The sequence below is a fragment of the Cervus elaphus genome, chromosome 28 (genome assembly GCF_910594005.1).
Source record: "Cervus elaphus chromosome 28, mCerEla1.1, whole genome shotgun sequence".
NCBI classification, from domain to species: domain Eukaryota; kingdom Metazoa; phylum Chordata; class Mammalia; order Artiodactyla; family Cervidae; genus Cervus; species Cervus elaphus.
This window is the reverse complement of record NC_057842.1, coordinates 56675757-56694414: the sequence shown is the minus strand read 5'-3', so window position 1 is coordinate 56694414 and position 18658 is coordinate 56675757.

Below are 18658 nucleotides of genomic sequence, written 5' to 3'. Positions count from 1 at the left end.
GCTCAGTTGTGTCCAGCTCTTTGTGACCCAAGGGACTGTAGCACACTAGGCTTCCCTGTCCATCAGCCAGCTCCCAGAGCTTGCTCAAACTCATGTCCATCCAGTCAGTGAGGCCATCCAACCATCTCATCCTCTGTCATCCCCTTCTCCTTCTGCCCTCAATCCTTTCCAGCATCAGGGGTCTTTTCTAATGAGTCAGTTCTTTGCATCAGGTGGCCAAAGTATTGGAGCTTCAGCATCAGTCCTTCCAATGAATATTCAGGACTGATTTCCTTCAGGATTGACTGGTTGGAGCTCCTTGCAGTCCAAAGGACTCTCAAGAGTCTTCTCCAACACCACAGTTCCAAAGCATCAGTTCTTTGGCCCTCAGCTTTCTTTATGGTCCACCTCTCAAATCCATACATGACTATTGGAAAAACCACCGTAGCTTTGAAAAGACAGATCTTTGTTGGCAAAGTAATGTCTCTGATTTTTAATATGCTGTCTAGGTTGGTCATAACTTTTCTTCCAAGGAGCAAGAGTATTTTAATTTCTTGGCTGCAGTCACCATCTGTAGGGATTTTGGAGCCCCAAAAAATAAAGTCTGTCACTGTTTCTGCATCTATTTGCCATGAAGTGATGGGACCGGATGCTATGATCTCAGTTTTTTAAATGCTGATTTTTAAGTCAGCTTTTTCACTCTTCTCTTTCACTTTCATTAAGAGGCTCTTCAGTTCCTCTTCACTTTCTGCTATAAGGGTGGTGTCATCTGCACATCTGAGGTTATTTATATTTCTCCTGGCAATCTTGATTCCAGCTTGGGCTCATCCAGCCTGGCATTTCACATGATGTACTCTGCATATAAGTTAAATAATAATACTCCTTTCCCAATTAGGAACCAGTCCATTGTTCCATGTCCAGTTCTAACTGTTGCTTCTTGATTTGCATACAGGTTTCTCAGGAGGAGGTAGGGTGGTCTGGTATTCCTATCTCTTCAAGAATTTTCCACAGTTTGTTGTGATCCACACAGTCAAAGGCTTTGGCGTAGTTAATTAAGCAGAAGTAGATGTATTTCTGGAGTTCTCTTGCTTTTTCTATGATCCAAGAGATGTTGGCAATTTGAATTCTGGTTCCTCTGCCTTTTCTAGATGCAACTTGAACATCTGGAAGTTCTCGGTTCAAGTACTCTTGAAGACTTCCTTGGAGAATTTTGAGCAAGATGAATTTTGAGCAATGAATTTTGAGCATATTCCAGTTCCCTATGATGAAAAGGATATCTTGAATCCAAGATGGTGTATTAGAAGGATTTGCATCTTCTCCTGTGAGAACGCCAAAACTGCAAATCAGTGCTGAACAAACACTGATAGGAGAATGTTGGATCCTACCAAAAAAAGGTACCCTATGACCAAGGACAAAGGAGAAGCCCCAAGAAGATGGTAGGAGGGGTGAAATTGCATTTAGAATGAAATCCCATACCTGCCAGAGACGCTCGGAGGGCTCAAACAAAACTTTTTGCACACCATTACCCATAGGCCCTACAGAGACTAAGCCAGACCTGCTTTTGAGTGCTCGAGTGTCTCCTGAGGAGGCATGGATCAGCAGTGACCTGCCGTGGGGACAGGGGCTCTTATTGCAGTAGACCTGGGTCACCCATAAGCCCTCTTGTAGGGCTTTCCTTCCAAGGAGTAAGTGTCTTTTAATTTCATGGCTGAAGTCTCCATCTTGTCTTAGTCTAGAGCAAAAATCAGTGCCTCCTCTAATGCCAGGCTACTGAATCTTATATACTCCTTAACTAGAAGGAAAGGTATGACCAACCTAGACAACATATTAAAGAGCAGAGACATTACTTTGTCAACAAAGGTCCAAATGGTCAAGGCTATGGTTTTTCCAGTGGTCATGTATGGATGTGAGAGTTGGACTGTAAAGAAAGCTGAGTGCCAAAGAATTGATGCTTTTGAACTGTGGTGTTGAAGAAGACTCTTGAGAGTCCTTTGGACTGCAAGGAGATGCAACCAGTCCATCCTAAAGGAGATCAGTCATGGGTGTTCATTGGAAGGACTGATGTTGAAGCTGAAACTCCAGTACTTTGGCCACCTGATGTGAAGAACTGACTCATTTGAAAAGACCCTGATGCTGGGAAAGATTGAGGGCAGGAGGAGAAGGGGACGACCAAGGATAAGATGGTTGGATGGCATAAGCAACTCTATGGACATGGTTTGGGTGGACTTCGGGAGTTGATGATGGACAGGGAAGCCTGGTGTGCTGCGGTCCATGGGGTTGCAAAGATTTGGAAACGACTGAGCGACTGAACTGAACTGAACTGAACTGAACTGAATGTCAGTGGCATTACCATCCATATAATAACCCAACTCAGAAATCTGGAGATGTCATCAACTCATCCCTTTCTCTCACTTGGTCTTATAAATTTTATCATTTTAACCAATCTCAGATAGAGTCCTTCCTTTCATGCCTAATGTTGCCTTCATTTACAACTTTCCCTCTGTATGAATGGTATTTCTTCTCATTTGTAATATGTGTAGATATATGCATACACATATATGTATTTTAAAATTCAGTTCAAACTCAGTTTGACTTCTTTTTGGCCATGCTGCATAGCTTGTGGAATTTTAATTCCATAACCAGGGATTGAATCTGGGCCCTCACCAGTGAGAGCATGGTGTCCTAACTACTGGACAACCAGAAAATTCCATCTTAACCTCTTGACTGCCCTCTTTTCTCTAAAGTGATATTCTTGTTTGTGACTCTCAGTGTACTCTACATATGTCAATCACTTTACTTGGAATTCTAAAAATATCTATTTGAATAACTTTCTTTATAAGAGGCTAAAATGCCTTGATGCCAGAGCTATTATTAGTTTGTTTGTTTTTTGTTTTTAATTTCTATTGGTTGGCAGAATATATGATTCACTGTAGAATCTTAAGTGTTTGCTACATATATATGTGTGTATGTGAGAGAGCTAATTCTTAGGTAGGTTGATAAGGAGTCCAGGGCCCACAAGGAGGAAGGGGTCCAGGGCTCTCTAGGAGGAGAAACGGACAAACTATTTTTTTCTACCTTCCTTTGTCTTAGTGCATAAGACCTTATTTTCTTTAAGCCCAGAGCTAATGATTACACAACAAAACAACTCATCTTGCTCAAGGGTATGTTTTTCCTTAAACTCTGTACTAATGATTATATAACAACAATATCTTGCTCAAGGACATATTTCTTCTTCTTAACAAGAAACTTCTGACTAATCCTGTTATCTTGGGTGGCAGTGGGTCTGCTAAGACCTTTCTATTGTCAGTTAGTTAGTTCTAATCCTGTTAATTTAATATGTATGTTGTGGGAGTGGGTCTGATTAAAGTATGTAAGGTCTTGATAAGATTAGCTAGGGTGGGGGCACTCTCCTTCTTCCTTCTGATGTCTATGTCAGAAGATTTCTCTGTCCTTCTCACTGTTATAACACTTCTGCCACACAAAAGTTCTGAGTGATCAAGCCTGGTCCCTGATCTCGAAGCTAAATCTTCTTCAGAGATCATGAATCCAGCATTATTCACCGTAAGCTATCATATGTGTGCATTTAATATCCACCTGGGTATGTAAAGACCTCATGTTGCATTTATAATATATAATTTTATAAATTATTTATAGTTTTCTACATATACACAATTTTCCCCCAAGACTGATGTATTATTTTTAGCTAGTATATACCACACTAAAGTATAAAGATTTACAGCTTAATCAATTTCACACAGTGCATCATTTATGAAGTCAGAAAGCTATCTATAAGTTTTCTTATCTACAGCTATTTCAAATGAAAGAATAAAGCCACGAATATCAGAAATACCAAGACATTTGCCACTGGATTAAATGTGAAATTTGGAAGAATTTTCAATAGGCTCCAATAAGGTTGTGAGTGTCTCCATTTAAATTCTGCTTGAGTATTTAAAACCATTTAAAACCACCTGTTTGTGCATTCAGTTTCTCATGTTGCACACATAAATGTGAGTTTTTGCAAGCAAAACAGATGCACTCCTAAAATGTGTCAGCACATTTTCAAAAGCCTACTGAAAATGTGTCCTCATATGTCTCCAGACTTTGTTATAACTTACATCAGTGAGCTGTATAAATTGGTTTCTTGAATATCCATTAATGCAAATTACCAGGCCAAGAAAATACCATATAAGAGCCTGTAAAATTTCACAAAATATAACATCTTTCCTAGGAAGCGGCTAAAGAGAACAAAGTTAGGCTGGCACTTTTTATCCTAGGGTGATCTTGGAAGTAGAGATGATTTATTAGGAAAAAAAATACATTAAAAAAAAAAAATCACAGTACTGTCCCTCTTCCCCTCAAATATACCATCTGATGTTGGGTGAGGTGAAGAAAGAGCAATTTTAGTTTTATTGTAAAAATAGAAAATGCGCTTCCCATATGTCTAACTACAAGTAGACAGGGGAAAAAAAGAGTATAAGACTGGAGTACAGAGGGATAATTAATTATTTGTGGGGGGGGATATTCATTAGACTGCACTGCAATATTTCTAATCATGATAAAAGGAATAAAAAAGCAAGGATTGATCATTCTATAAAATAACATTCATCTTTCCTCAGTCGGCAGTTCTTAGATAAGTCCCATTGGGCTATATCTTATAAATTATTACTAGAAGGAAAGATATGGTACTCCAGTCCCATAAAATTCACTAATAGATAATCAAGATGGGGTTGAATATGCTTCCCACTATTAAGTGGCAAGTTATATAATATTACTGGCTTCACTTTTTTCTCTGAATCCCTGCTCTACCAAACTTTGGAAGAAACATCATATGCATCCCTCTTTTTATTTCCCCATATATCTGGTTTTCTGTTTGTCTGGTTTTTGTTTTTACAGCATATTTGCATTCTATCACTATACATACATATCACTGTCTCATACCACTGCATTTTATTTTTTTTTAATTTTTTCCTGTGATGGTTAGTTTTATGTGTCAACTTGACTGGGCCAGAGGATGCCCAGATATTTGGTTAAACATTATTTCTGGATGTATCTATGAGGGCTTTTCTGAATGAGATTAACATTCAAGTTGGTAGACTGAGTAAAAAAAGATTTTTATTTTTTCTCCCCAATGTGAATGGATCTCACACAATGAGTGGATGGCCTGAATGGAATAAAAAAGCTGAGTTAGAAAAAAAAAATCTCTCTCCCTGACTGTATTTGAGCTGGAATATTAGTCTTATAATGCTTTGGGCTTAAACTAAACTGGAGCTAATGATGCTTCAGAATTTCCAGCTTGCTAACTACACTTCTTAAGACATCTCATCTTCCATAATTATGTGACCCAATTCCTTATAATAATTTTTATTAGATGATAGAGATAGATAGATAGATAAGGAGATAGAAACATAGAGAGAGAGAGAGATAGATGGACAGATAGATATACTATTGCTTTTGTTTCTTTGGAGAACCCTGACTAATACAGTACCTTATAATATCTGTGATTTCACATTCCATACCTTCTCCTTCCCTGCTTCCTTACATAGACATATGACGCAAATCTCAACAAGTCTTTAATTTTAATTTTAACATTATATCACCTATACATGTGTGTGTGTGTGTGTGTGTGTGTGTGTGTGTGTGTATATATATTTTCAAAGTTGTATTTTTATATGTAGTAGATAAATTTGGAATGCATGTAAAATACTTTCATCATTTATTTTGCTAAGTGGACAACTCTGCTGCCTCCAAATCTGTGTTACAAAAATAATACTGCAATAAATACCCTTGAGTCTAACTCTTCGAACATAAGTATCTCTACAGCACTATGCAATAAATGAAAGTGATGTGTCAAAGTTATTTACATATTTAATCTTATAAGAGTTGTCAAGTTGTTTTAAAAATAACTGTAGTAATTTATAGGGACTTTCCAGGTGGTATTAGTGGTAAAGAACCCATTTGCCATTGCAAGATACGCAAGAGACGTAGGTTTGATCCCTGGGTCAGGAAGATGCCTGGAGTAGGTAATAAAACCCACTGCAGTCCTCTTGCCTGGAGAGCCCCACGCACAGAGGAGCCTGGCGGCCACATCCGTGGGGTTGCAGAGTCAGACACCACTCAAGTGACATAACATGCACACACAGTGATTTTCCCTTCATCAGTAGTCCACTAAGATTTTCACTCCCTCAAATTCTTGACTGCTTTGGTATTATTAAATTGCCTATTTTCTTTTTCAGTTGGATAGGGCTAAAGTGAAATTTCATTGTCAAATTTGCAAATTTGTTTTTTTTTCCAGATTACTCGTAAATTAATATACCTATTCATAGACAAGGTAGTTATTAGTAAATTTCAGAAATTCAGGAAGTTATTAAAACCTTGATATCATAACCAGAAAAGGACAGTCCCAATAACAAATGTGAGACAATTTCCAAAACATAATTTTAACTACTGTAGTAGCCTGAAAAATTGTATACCAAAAGACATTCACATCATAATTCCTGGGACTTGTGAATAGTAATCAACATAGATAAAAGATAAATATTACTTATACGGGGAAAAAAGTATGTTTAGGACTTTGAGACTGGAGATTATCCTTAATTATTCAGGTGGACCCTGTATTAATTTTCTGTGGTTGTTATATCAGTTTATCACAAAATAGGTAGTTAAAACAACAGAAATTTATTGTTTTATAGTTCTACATGACAAAAATCTGAAATTGGTATCACTGAGCCAAAATCAAGGTATTGGCAAGGGAGTCTTGCTCCTTCTGCTGGCTCCCAAAGAAAATCTGGCCCTTGCTTTCTTCAGCTTCTGGTGGTATTGTTCATGTTCATTGTTCATGTGGCTTGTTGTATAAGTTTGTATTTTGAGGCCAATATTTCCAATTACTGGAGAACAGGCAGTAACTGGAGAAGATATTCATATCTTCCAACTGCTTCTTTGATGAAATATAGTTTGTTTCCTTTGTGGATGCTTCTGGTGCTCACATGGATGAGCTACAACATCAAGAATTTTTACAATTTTTTAAGCTCAAGAAGTCATCAGAGGAAGCATCAATTGCAGAAGATCTTGGTTTCTGGAGTTCCCAGTGATAGTTCTCCAATAAACAAATTTGTTTCTTCAGGTCCTAGGTGTATCAGTGGTAAGTGATGAAAATCTAAGTCCCTCTCTCACAGGAACACTGATGCTTCCATGAGGTTATATCTGTGGAGCATGGGGTCTTCGTGAAATCCTCTGAGCTTATCACCTTTAATACCTGGTAATCTATGTGTTTAGATTCACAGACTAGAAGTTTCACATTGATCCTCCAAACGCTTTCTTAATATTCATAATATTCTGTTGTGACTTCTATATTTTTAGATTAATTTGGGTGATAATTAATATACCTGATTATTCTGGTCTCATCTTCAAACATGCTGCATATCTCTAGTTATTCAGTTGTAGCTTTGTTATTTAGGAGATTTAAAAATTTTCTCTAGAATGAATTAGATATTGATTCTCTTTATCTTTTAATCATAAATCTTCTTACTTTGTATCCTGCTGTACAAAGAATTTGAAATAATATATTGATAAAAATTAGTGTACAGTACTGCAGATAAGATTCAAGAGCTTTAAGAGAAAAAATAAAACAAAATGCAAGTATGGTCAGCAAAAGCAAGAAGCTGAACAAGAATAGTTAGTGGATGGAGAAATCAAATTAGTCCTTCCAAAAGAAAGATGAACACATCACTCAGATAGACTGATGGTGACTCTCTTATTTCTCTGGATTCTCAGTTCAGTTCACTCAGTTGTTTCCAACTATCTGTGAACCCATGGACTGCAGCACACCAGGCTTCCCTATCCATCACCAACTCCTGGAGTTTACTCAAATTCACGCCTACTGAACCTGTGGTGCCATCCAACCTTCTCATCCTCTGTCATCCCATTCTGCACCCACCTTCAATCTTTCCCAGCATCAGGGTCTTTTCAAATGAGTCAGCTCTTCACATCAGGAGGCCAAAGTATTGAAGTTTCAGCTTCAACAGCAGCCCGTCCAGTGAATATTCAGGAATGATTTCCTTTAGGATGGACTGGTTGGATCTCCTTGCAGTCCACGGGACTCTCAAGAGTCTTCTCCAACACCACAGTTCAAAAGCATCAATTTTTTGGCCCTCAGCTTTCTTTATAGTCCAACTCTCACATTCATACATGACTACTGGAGAAACCATAACATTGACTAGACGGACCTTTGTTGGCAAAGTAATGTCTCTGCTTTTTAATATGCTGTCTAGGTTGGTCATAACTTTTCTTCCAAGGAGTAAGCATCGTTTAATTTCATGGCTGCAGTCACCATGTGCAGTGATTTTGGAGCCCCCCTGCCTCCCCCCAAAAAAAGTCTGCCACTGTTCCCAATCTATTTGCCATGAAATGATGTGACTGGATTCCATGCTCTTTGTTTTCTGAATATTGAGCTTTAAGCTAACTTATTCACTCTCTTTCACTTTCATCAAGAGGCTCTTTAGTTCTTCTTCACTTCCTGCCATAAGGGTGGTGTCATCTGCTTATCAGAGATTATTTATATTTCTCCTGGCTATCTTGATTCCAGCTTGTGCTTCCTCCAGTCCAGCGTTTCTCATGATGTACTCTGCATATAAGTTAAATAAGCAGGGTGACAATATACAGCCTTGACGTACTTCTTTCCCTATTTGGAACCAGCCTGTTGTTCCATGTCCTGTTCTAACTGCTGCTTCTTGACCTGCATACAGATTTCTCAAGAGGCAGGTCAGGTGGTCTGCTATTTCCATCTCTTTCAGAATTTTCCACAGTTTATTGTGATCCACACAGTCAAAGGCTTTGGCATAGCCAATAAGCAGAAATATATGTTTTTCTGGAACTCTCTTGCTTTTTCAATGATCCAGCAGATGTTGGCAATTTGATCTCTGATTCCTCTGCCTTTTCTAAAACCAGCTTAAATGTCTGAAATTTCATAGCTCACATATTGTTGAAGCCTGGCTTGGAGAATTTTGAGCATTACTTTACTAGTGTGTGAGATGAAAGCAATTGTGTGGTAGTTAGAGCATTCTTTGGCATTGCCTTTCTTTGGGATTGGAATGAAAACTGACCTTTTCCAGTCCTGTGGCCACTGCTGAGTGTTCCAAATTTGCTGGCATATTGAGTGCAGCATTTTCACAGCATCATCCTTTAGGATTTGAAATAGCTCAACTGGAATTCCATCACCTCCACTAACTTTGTTCATAGTGATGCTTCCTAAGGCCCATTTGACTTTGCATTCCAGGATGTCTGGCTCTAGGTGAGTGATCACACCATCGTGATCATCTGGGTCATAAAGATCTTTTTTGTACAGTTCTTCTGTGTATTCCTGCCACCCCTTTTTAATATCTTCTGTTTCTATTAGGTCCATATGATCTCTGTCCTTTATTGAGCCCATCTTTGCATGAAATGTACCTTTGGTACCTCTAATTTTCTTGAAGAGATCTCTAGTCTTTTCCATTCTATTGTTTTCCTCTATTTCTTTGCTGATCACTGATCACTGAGGGAAGCTTTCCTATCTCTCCTTGCTATTCTTTGGAACTCTGCATTCAAATGGGCATATCTTTCCTTTTCTCCTTTGCTTTTTGCTTCTCTTCTTTTCACAGCTATTTGTAAGGCCTCCTCAGAGAGCCATTTTGCTTTTCTGCATTTCTTTTTTTGGGGGGATGGTCTTGCTACCTCTCTCGTGTACAATGTCGAGAACCTCTGTCCATAGTTCATCAGGCATTCTCTCTATCAGATCTAGTCCCTTAAATCTATTTCTCACTTCCACTGTTTAATCATTAGAGATTTGATTTAGGTCATACCTGAATGATCTAGCAGTTTTCCCTACTTTCTTCAATTTAAGCCTGAATTTGGCAATAAGGAGTTGATGATCTGAGCCACAGTCAGCTCCTGGTCTTATTTTTGCTGACTGTATAGAGCTTCTCTATCTTTGACTGCAAAGAATATAATCAATCTGATTTTGGTGTTGGCCATCTGGTGATGTCCATGTGTAAAGTCTTCTCTTGTGTTCTTGAAAGTGGGTATTTGCTATGACCCATGCGTTCTCTTGGCAAAACTCTATTAGCCTTTGCCCTGCTTCATTCTGTACTCCAAGGCCAAATTTGCCTGTTACTCCAGGTGTTTCTTGATTTCCTACTTTTGCATTCCAGTCCCCTGTAATGAAAAGGACATCTTTTTTGGGTGTTAGTTCTAGAAGGTCTTGTAGTTCTTCATAGAGCTGTTCAACTTCAGCTTCTTCAGCATTACTGATCAGGGCATAGACTTGGATTACTCTGATGTTGAATGGTTTGCCTTGGAAATGAACAGATATCATTCTGTCATTTTTGAGACTGCATCCAAGTACTGCATTTTTGACTCTTTTGTTGAGCATGATGGCTATTCCATTTCTTCTAAGGGATTCTTACCCACAATAGTAGGTATAATGGTTATCTGAGTTAAATTCACCCATTTCAGTCCATTTTATTTCACTGATTCCTAAAATGTCGATGTTCACACTTGCCATCTCTTGTTTGATCACTTCCAATCTGCCTTGATTCATGGACCTAATATTCCAGGTTCCTATGCAATATTGCTCTTTACAGTATTGAACCTTGCTTCCATCACCAGTCCCATCCACAACTGGGTGTTGTTTTTGCCTTGACTCCATCTGTTCATTCTTTCTGAAGTTATTTCTCCACTGATCTCCAGTAACATATTGGGCACCTATAGACCTGGGGAGTTCATCTTTCAGTGTCCTAACTTTGGCCTTTTCATACTGTTCATGGGGTTCTGAAGGCAAGAATACTGAAGTGGTCTGCCATTCCCTTCTCCAGTGGATGACCTTTTGTCAGAACTCTCCACCATGACCCATCCGTCTACATGGCATGGCTCATAGTTTCATTGAGTTAGACAAGGCTGTGGGCCATGTGATCAGACTGTTTAGTTGTCTGTGGTTGTGGTTTTCAGTCTGTCTGCCCTCTGATGGAAAAGGATAAGAGGCTTATGGAAGCTTCCTGATTGGAGAGACTGACTGAGGGGGAAACAGGGTCTTGCTCTGATGGGTGGAGCCATGCTCAGTAAATCTTTAATCCAATTTTCTGTTGATGGGTGAGGCTGTGTTCCCTCCCTGCTATTTACCTGGGGCCAAACTACGTGAAGGTGATGAAGAAAATGTGACCTCCCTCAAAAAAATCCCATGCACTGCTACACTCAGTGCCCCCAACACTGCAACCACCACTGACCCACGCCTCTGCTGGAGACTCCTGGACACCCACGGCCAAGTCCGGGACAGCCTCCTCTGGGGTCACCACTCCTTTCTCTGGGTCCTGGTGCGCAAGGTTCTGTTGTGCCCTCCAAGAGACTATTTCCCAGTGCGGTGTAAGTTCTGGCAGCTCTATGGTGGGGTTAATGGCGACCTCCTCCAAGAGGGCTTATGCCACACCCATGTCTGCTGCACCCAGAGGCCCTGTCCCTGTGGCAGTCCAAGGCTGACCCAGTAGCCAGACCTCCAAGGCTACCTCCACAGGAGACGCTCGAACACAGTTCTGTCTCAAATTCTGTGGGTTCCCTGGGTCCTGGTGCGCATAAGGTTTGTTGAGCTCTCTAAGCATCTCTGGCAGGAATGGGGTTTGATTCTAAATGCTAATTCCCCCCTCCTACCATCTTGCTGGGGCTTCTCCTTTGCCCTTGGATGTGGGGTATCTCCTCACAGCTGCTTCAGTGCCTACTGTCTTACTGGGGATGACTCTGCGACCCCAAGTACTGTATAGTCCATGGAATGCTCCAAGCCAGAATAGTGGAGTGGGTAGCCTTTCCCTTCTCCAGGGGATCTTCCCAACCCAGGGATCGAACCAAGGTCTCCTGCACTGCATGTGGATTCCTTACCAGCTGAGCCACAAGGGAAGCCCTCTCTGTATTCTAGAGATCATCTATTACTTTCGTTCCAACTTAGTATATATCCCAACCTTATGGTTCCTAGAGGCTGCTCTTTTGGATGCATACTAATTTATTTTGGTTGCTGGCAAAAGTCTAACATCTCCTGGCTCTATTCCATTTTATGGTTCCAATTGTTACCCCAATTAAATTTTTTTGGTCTCTTTATTTCTATAACGATCACTCTGCCTTGCAGGAGAATAAAAGGACCTTGTGGACAAGAAAAATTAATCAACAAATTCACATGCAAGGTAAAACAAAGCTTTTTTTTTTTTTTAATAACTAGTTTTAAATATTTTGAAAAATAAACTAAAGAAAGTGAATTGATGATACCAGATGCTGAGACACATTTTATGAAGTACAGTAATTCAAGTGTGGTATTGATGCAGAAACATTTTTATTGTCTAATGCAAAGGACAGAGATCCCTGAAAAAGATTATTTCAGTACTTGGAAATGATATAATTGTCATCACAAGTCAGTAAGAAGAGACTAATGAGCAAATGGTTTGTTATAACCAGCTTGTCAGTAGATCAAAATAAAATTATTTTCCTGTCTCTAATGGTATTTAAATAATCTTCAGATGAATGAAAGACCAAAATGTGTAAAACTAAGGAAAACAAAGGCATTAGAATATATTTGTGAGCTTTGGCATAAGTTAAAGAAAAATATGATGCATTTATACACATCAAAATTAAAGATTTCCTTATCAAAATGGAGATGCATTAACTTCTAAGCTAGGTGGTAGACTGGGAGGAGATATTTGTAATAACTCTATTATGAAAAGGATTAAATAATACAATGGAGACTCTCCAAAACTTACAGATCTCTATCAACAGTTGTCAAGAGAGTGTCTACATAGTCAAAGTTAAGACTTCCTAGCTCTGACCATGAAGTTTTCTTTGGTGGAAGTAATGAAAGGAGCCCTGAGTGCTAGGTGTTAACTTATGAAAGCCTAGAGCCTTCCATCCATAAATGCCTCAGCGCTCTGCATTCCTGCAAGTGCACTTTCCTCTCTCCCTTCTCCTTCGCAGTCTCTCTACCACATCTTACATTGAGGCCACTGAGCACTAATCTCATCAAGTATAGATGATGAGATCTTGCTCATCATCTTGCTCATTGATCTTGCTCATGTATAGAAATCCAGGTTAACTTCTATCTAAGATCTTAATCTATGAAGTCTGGAGTTTTGCCTTTCCAAACTCTGTCATGCTCTCCCACCTACTGAAGCCACGATAGCAGCAGCACTTGAGAACTCTGAGAAATGCAGATTCTTAGGTTCCACTCCAGACTTACTGCCTCAGCAATCTATGTTTTTGCAAGCCCTCCTAGTGACTCTGGGACAGACTAAACTTTGAGACCCACTGCATCATCGACTGATATCAGAGAAACAGAGAGAGCAGAACTTTTATGCAGGTGGTTTATTGAAGAAGTGTCCCGAAGTGAATCTTGTAGGGAAGTGAGGGAAAGCATCTTGGCTCAAGTCTGGGCACTATCTGATCCTATGGGGAAATCTGCAGGATCAGTGCATCCTAACTTGAGGCAAAGGAATAGGACTTCTGGGATTCCTAAATCATTCTTCAGTCATAGACTGAAGGGGTAGTCTTTAGGTATTTCTGCATGAGACACTTATGGTAGAGCCAAGGCAATTCTCAGAATGAAGCCCTTTGGGCTGCATGCACTGTTTAGGACTGGCATAAGAAGAACATGAATGAGGTATAAAACTGAACTTTATGCCACATTTTATCTGAAGTTTCTCTCAGAGAGAGAGATTATTTAGGTTTTTGGGCATATTTTCCTTCAGAAAACAATAAAAGAACATTTCATCTGGAGACAAAAAATTCCAAGAGAAAAGCTTTCAATACATTCAAGATAATTTTAATTAGTCCTTCAATCAGGTGCTTAATTTTCAGGCTGCTTCTTTAATTCTTGCCAATCCATTTCATCCTCAGTCTTAAACCAAAAGGTTTTTTAATTTTTTAATTTAAAATATTTTTATGAAATGACCTCTTGACCACATAATGAATCTATCCTCTTATCTATTAATTCCTTCAAATCCTGGGTATTTTAAATTGCTCAAGCTCTATTTGGCCTAGATGATTATGATGTTACTTGTGATTTTACTCCTAGAAGTTGATAGTATATTCATTTTAGAATCATGAATTAAGCCATAATGCTAAATAAATTGCTCAATAATAATTTAAGCTTCTGAAGGTTTGATTAAGAATGCTAAGGGATTATAAAAAGAGTGCTGATGACCACATATATGGGGACTAAGGATAATATCTTCAAAACTTTTTTAGTATCTATACTTGGAAATATTAAATATTTTTTCACATGTTCTCTTTAGAAAGAAAATTCAGATTCTAAAGTTAGCTCTAAATAACTATTTAGACACTATTTAACCAACTTTATAAATAAAGTTGCAATGTATAAAGTACATTGCAATATCTTTTATTAATTTTTAAAATAACTTTTGAAAGAATTAAAAGACTTCTTTGAATTTGTACTTTCTGTTGATGGAGAAAACCAGAAATCATATAATTCTTGTGCTATTTTGGTGAGCCCATGTCTTTCCCTTGTGCCCTTTAAAAATAGCTATGTTGTGATTCTGTTTTTAAAATGTGTACATATAGATTTTTTTTTCATAGTTGGAATCAAGATATATTTTTCAGTAGGCTTATTTCAAATGCCTTCTCTCTTTTGTATCTTCTTTCTTTCATCATTTTTTTCTTTAGGTTTTTTCCTCCTTGTTCCTCCTTATTCTACAGAGATATCAATATAGCTTAAACAGGACTGAAGTAAAATTATTTTAAGCATGATTCTATATCTTACTTCCTTGATTTCTCTCACGCACATCTCCCTTTCTAGAATAAAGTCCTGTCATACTGTCACCCTGAACTGGTCCTCATTTTTCCCACTCTTTCCTTTTCTCCTCAATCCTTGTGAGTCTCCTTGTCTCCCTGTGTGAGACAATGCGCAAGGTTGGTTAAGAGCAGGCGTTCTGGTGAGAGAAACCTGGCTTCAATGTGAGCTCCAACATGTGAGGCGTGGCTTAGGTTAGTGAAGCTCTCTGTTACTGACATCTGAGCTTTCCCATCTGTAAACTGCATGAAGCTAATGGTCTACCTATAGTGCACCCTGTTTGTGCCCCAACTCAGATTCTCCTTCAATGGCCAGTGCAGACACCTCCAGAACTGCCCCTTTTCCCCTGGAGAATACCTCTCTGTTAATGGCAGAACCCTTGCCCAGAAAGTTATACATCCTACCCCTTTACCTGTGTTCTGGGAGCAGCGGAAAAGCAATGCAGGCTGATCACTCAGCTCCAGGGGATGCAACTCTTGTAGAGATCTGTGCCCCAGAAATTTCTATCAATCCCATAGACCAAGCCTAGAATGCCTGCTTGAGGACACATTTTTGCCCATCTCATTTCTGTTCTCTATCTGCTTCCCCTGATTCTTACAAGTTTTACTGAAGACCACTCCTTCAATGCATCATCTATACCCAAATTCTTGTCTTAGGCTCTGCTTCTAGGAAATAATACCTAAAAAGCTTGTTACCAGGAGTGGTTCTAGGAAGTACATATAGAGGATGTAATTCAGTAGTTGAATCACCTGCTGGTCAGCAGGCAATGGAAACCCTATCACTAGTGGTAAGCAGAGTATTATTGATAGACCTTGAAAGTGTGACCACTGCTACTTTAACCTGCAATGAAGAAGGATGGATACAGGTAGAGTATAGAGTACAATAGAGGATGCACTGTCTTGAGCAATGTCTTTAACCTTTTAGAAATAGTGAAGAAATTGTAATTGCCTGGGAATGTTGGTGGCTGCTTCTTTAGTGATTAAAGAAGGAAAAGACAGGCTCAGAGAAACCAATCGTTCATTTAAAACAAAGTGTGATGTGTTCTCCTTGTGTGAGTGTGTATGTGCTGTTAAGTTTCTTCATTCATGTCCAACTCTTTGTGACCCTGTGGACCGTAGCCTGCCAGGCTCCTCTGTCCATTCTTGCCTCTGTCCAGGCGAGAATACTGGACTGGGTTGCCATGCTGTCCTCCAGGGGATCTTCCTGACCCAGGGATTGAACCTTCCTCTCTTGTCTTCAGCACTGGTAGGTGGGTTCTTTACCACTAGTGCCACCTGGAGATGGTTACCCACTCCAGTATTCTTGCCTGAAGAATTCCATGGACAGAGGAGCGTCTCCTTGGTAGCTTTTAAAGATACTCTTACATCCTGCTGACAGAGCTGAAAAGCCAAGCATTGAGCAAGCACCAAATTCAAACTAGTACAATAATGACTTGTATTGGTGAATGAGCCACGAAAACTAGCTTGAATTTTCATCTATATTCTTTGTTTAAGGATTCAGGTTAAGTGAAGAATATAGTATAAACTGATTTCAATACAAAATTTTTAGTGTTCTTACTGAAACAGACTTAGAAGGAGTTCACTGAGTATAGTGAATAACTGAATTTTAGAATGCAATGTTGTTTTCATTTTGATGAAAGGCAAGAAATACTGCACATTTTAAATAACTGTATAATTATATGTAATCTCATTTAATTCTCACAATTAGCCAAGGAAGATTGATACTATTGTAATAACCATTGTACAGATGGGGAATACAAAGCAAAAAATGTTTAAAATATCTAAAGGTAAAACGCAGTGGCAAGTAGAAAATCTAGAACTTAAAACCAAGTCTTGATTCCACAAATGCTGTCTTTCCTTTTCTGAACAGCTGGAGAATTTTTCAAGTCTATAGTTTTTATTGTTTATTGTTCTTTGTTGGACATGGAGAAAATACATAGTCTGCATGCTTTAGACCTTAGAGTATAATGCAGAAAAAAAAAAAATGTCCAAATTACCTGAAGAATTCGTCTAATAAAATCATATATGAGCAACATAATACTTAGGGCTAAATATTTCAGTATACCAAGAGATAGAAGGGCCTTCATGGGTACACAGAAGAGTCCATCTGCATTAAAAGTGAGAGGTCACCTGGAAAATAAATCAACTAAGGGGCAAAGAAGGGAGGACTATGATGCTTCAGGACAATAGGAAGAGGAGGATTTGTGATTTGCTGTGTTGGTAAGAACTTTTGGGTTCAACATCTGCAGATGATTATATGTATCTGAGATGATATTAGAGAAATATAGATTTTACTAAAAGCATTCATATGGACTAGAAGCAGAGTCAACCAGAATCTGTGACAATACTAAGCTTATGTTACTACTTCAAATCCTGTAAGGTATCTTTTTATAGGTTCTTTTCTTGTATCTGTTTTCTTCTTACCAATTCTCTTTGTAACTCCTGTTCAGATTGCTTGACTTAGTTCACTGATGAGATGCCTAATGGGTAGAGCTCTTTTTCAGGGTCACTGATCACTGACTATAATCCACATGTGGATCAGATACTCAAACTGGTCCAAAAAATGACTAGTGTTGGGTATGGTAAAATTCTTTATCTGATTCTCCTCAGCAGAGGCCTTTAGATAGGCGGTTTCAGATGACGGTATTATTTTTAGCAGCAAAATTACCTAGACATTTGGAACACAGATTATATTAATCTAATATTTGGATGATCACATACTTCTGAGAGCAAAATGGGTATGCTTAATAATTACATCAGAACAACAGGCGTAATCAAGATGCTCACAAATTCAAATGTATATTCCCTTTTCCTATGACTCTGACTTTCCTCTTATTCTTCTCTCCTTCAAAAGTTTAGAGGCAAAGAAATATCACATCATTGAGAGTTCTAAGACAACATGATATTATGACTTCAAGTCTGTGGAACAACTTCATGACTTAAGTATAGACTCATAGACCTATTAAGATATTTCTTTATGGATGGACAGATAGCAAAATCCTGGAAAATAAGTGTCATTGAAACAAAAAAAGGGAAAAGGTTTATGAGAAACTTGCTAGTATCTACAGAGTGCCAGTTGTCCAGTTTATAATTAATGGGAACTCAAATGTTTTTTTTAATCCCTGCTCCTTGTTGGTGCCTGATAAAGAGTGACAAATGTATGAAAAAAATTGTTTTGTAGATATGAAACAATTAGGAAATCAGTAGGATTCAGAAGATGAATAAATCCTTAGCTGTGTAATCTTAGTAAAATCACTTAAAATCTATGGATTTTGGTAATCTCAATTAAAAATTTATTATCCTAATATGAAATCTGAAAGTATTTACTCTAATAAGCTTGTAACAAGGCTTCTGAACTTTGAAATCTATTGCCACACTTGCATCAAAACCTCACTTCCTGTTAACTGATGTAAACCAACACAACAAGATATTACATTCAGGTAAACCTACTCCAAGAAGAACCCTTCTCTTATGACTGAGTCTGTCTTGCATTCTCCTTGAGAGATTAACCAAATTTTCTTTAGCATAAATGACAGACTAGGACACCTCTGCCAACTGTCCTTCCATCTTTCTTTCTCTCGCATCAGACTTGTATTGTTGTCACACAGAACTCCCAGCCTTTCACAGACCCATCCCCATTTTCTCTCACAAGCAATTTCTCTAATAAAGTTCTTACATATTAAATTTCTTTTTAGTGTTTTGGTATTGAAGGACCAGATTAACACAAATTGCAAATTATAACTCCAAATGTGACTTCAGTTTCATCATAAGATTTATTCAGTATTATAATGACTTCTTCCAAGTGTTGCTAAAGGTCTGCTTCTCCACAAAGATTCAGGGATCAGCTCTGTCATGGTTCTCTCGAGCCTTCCTT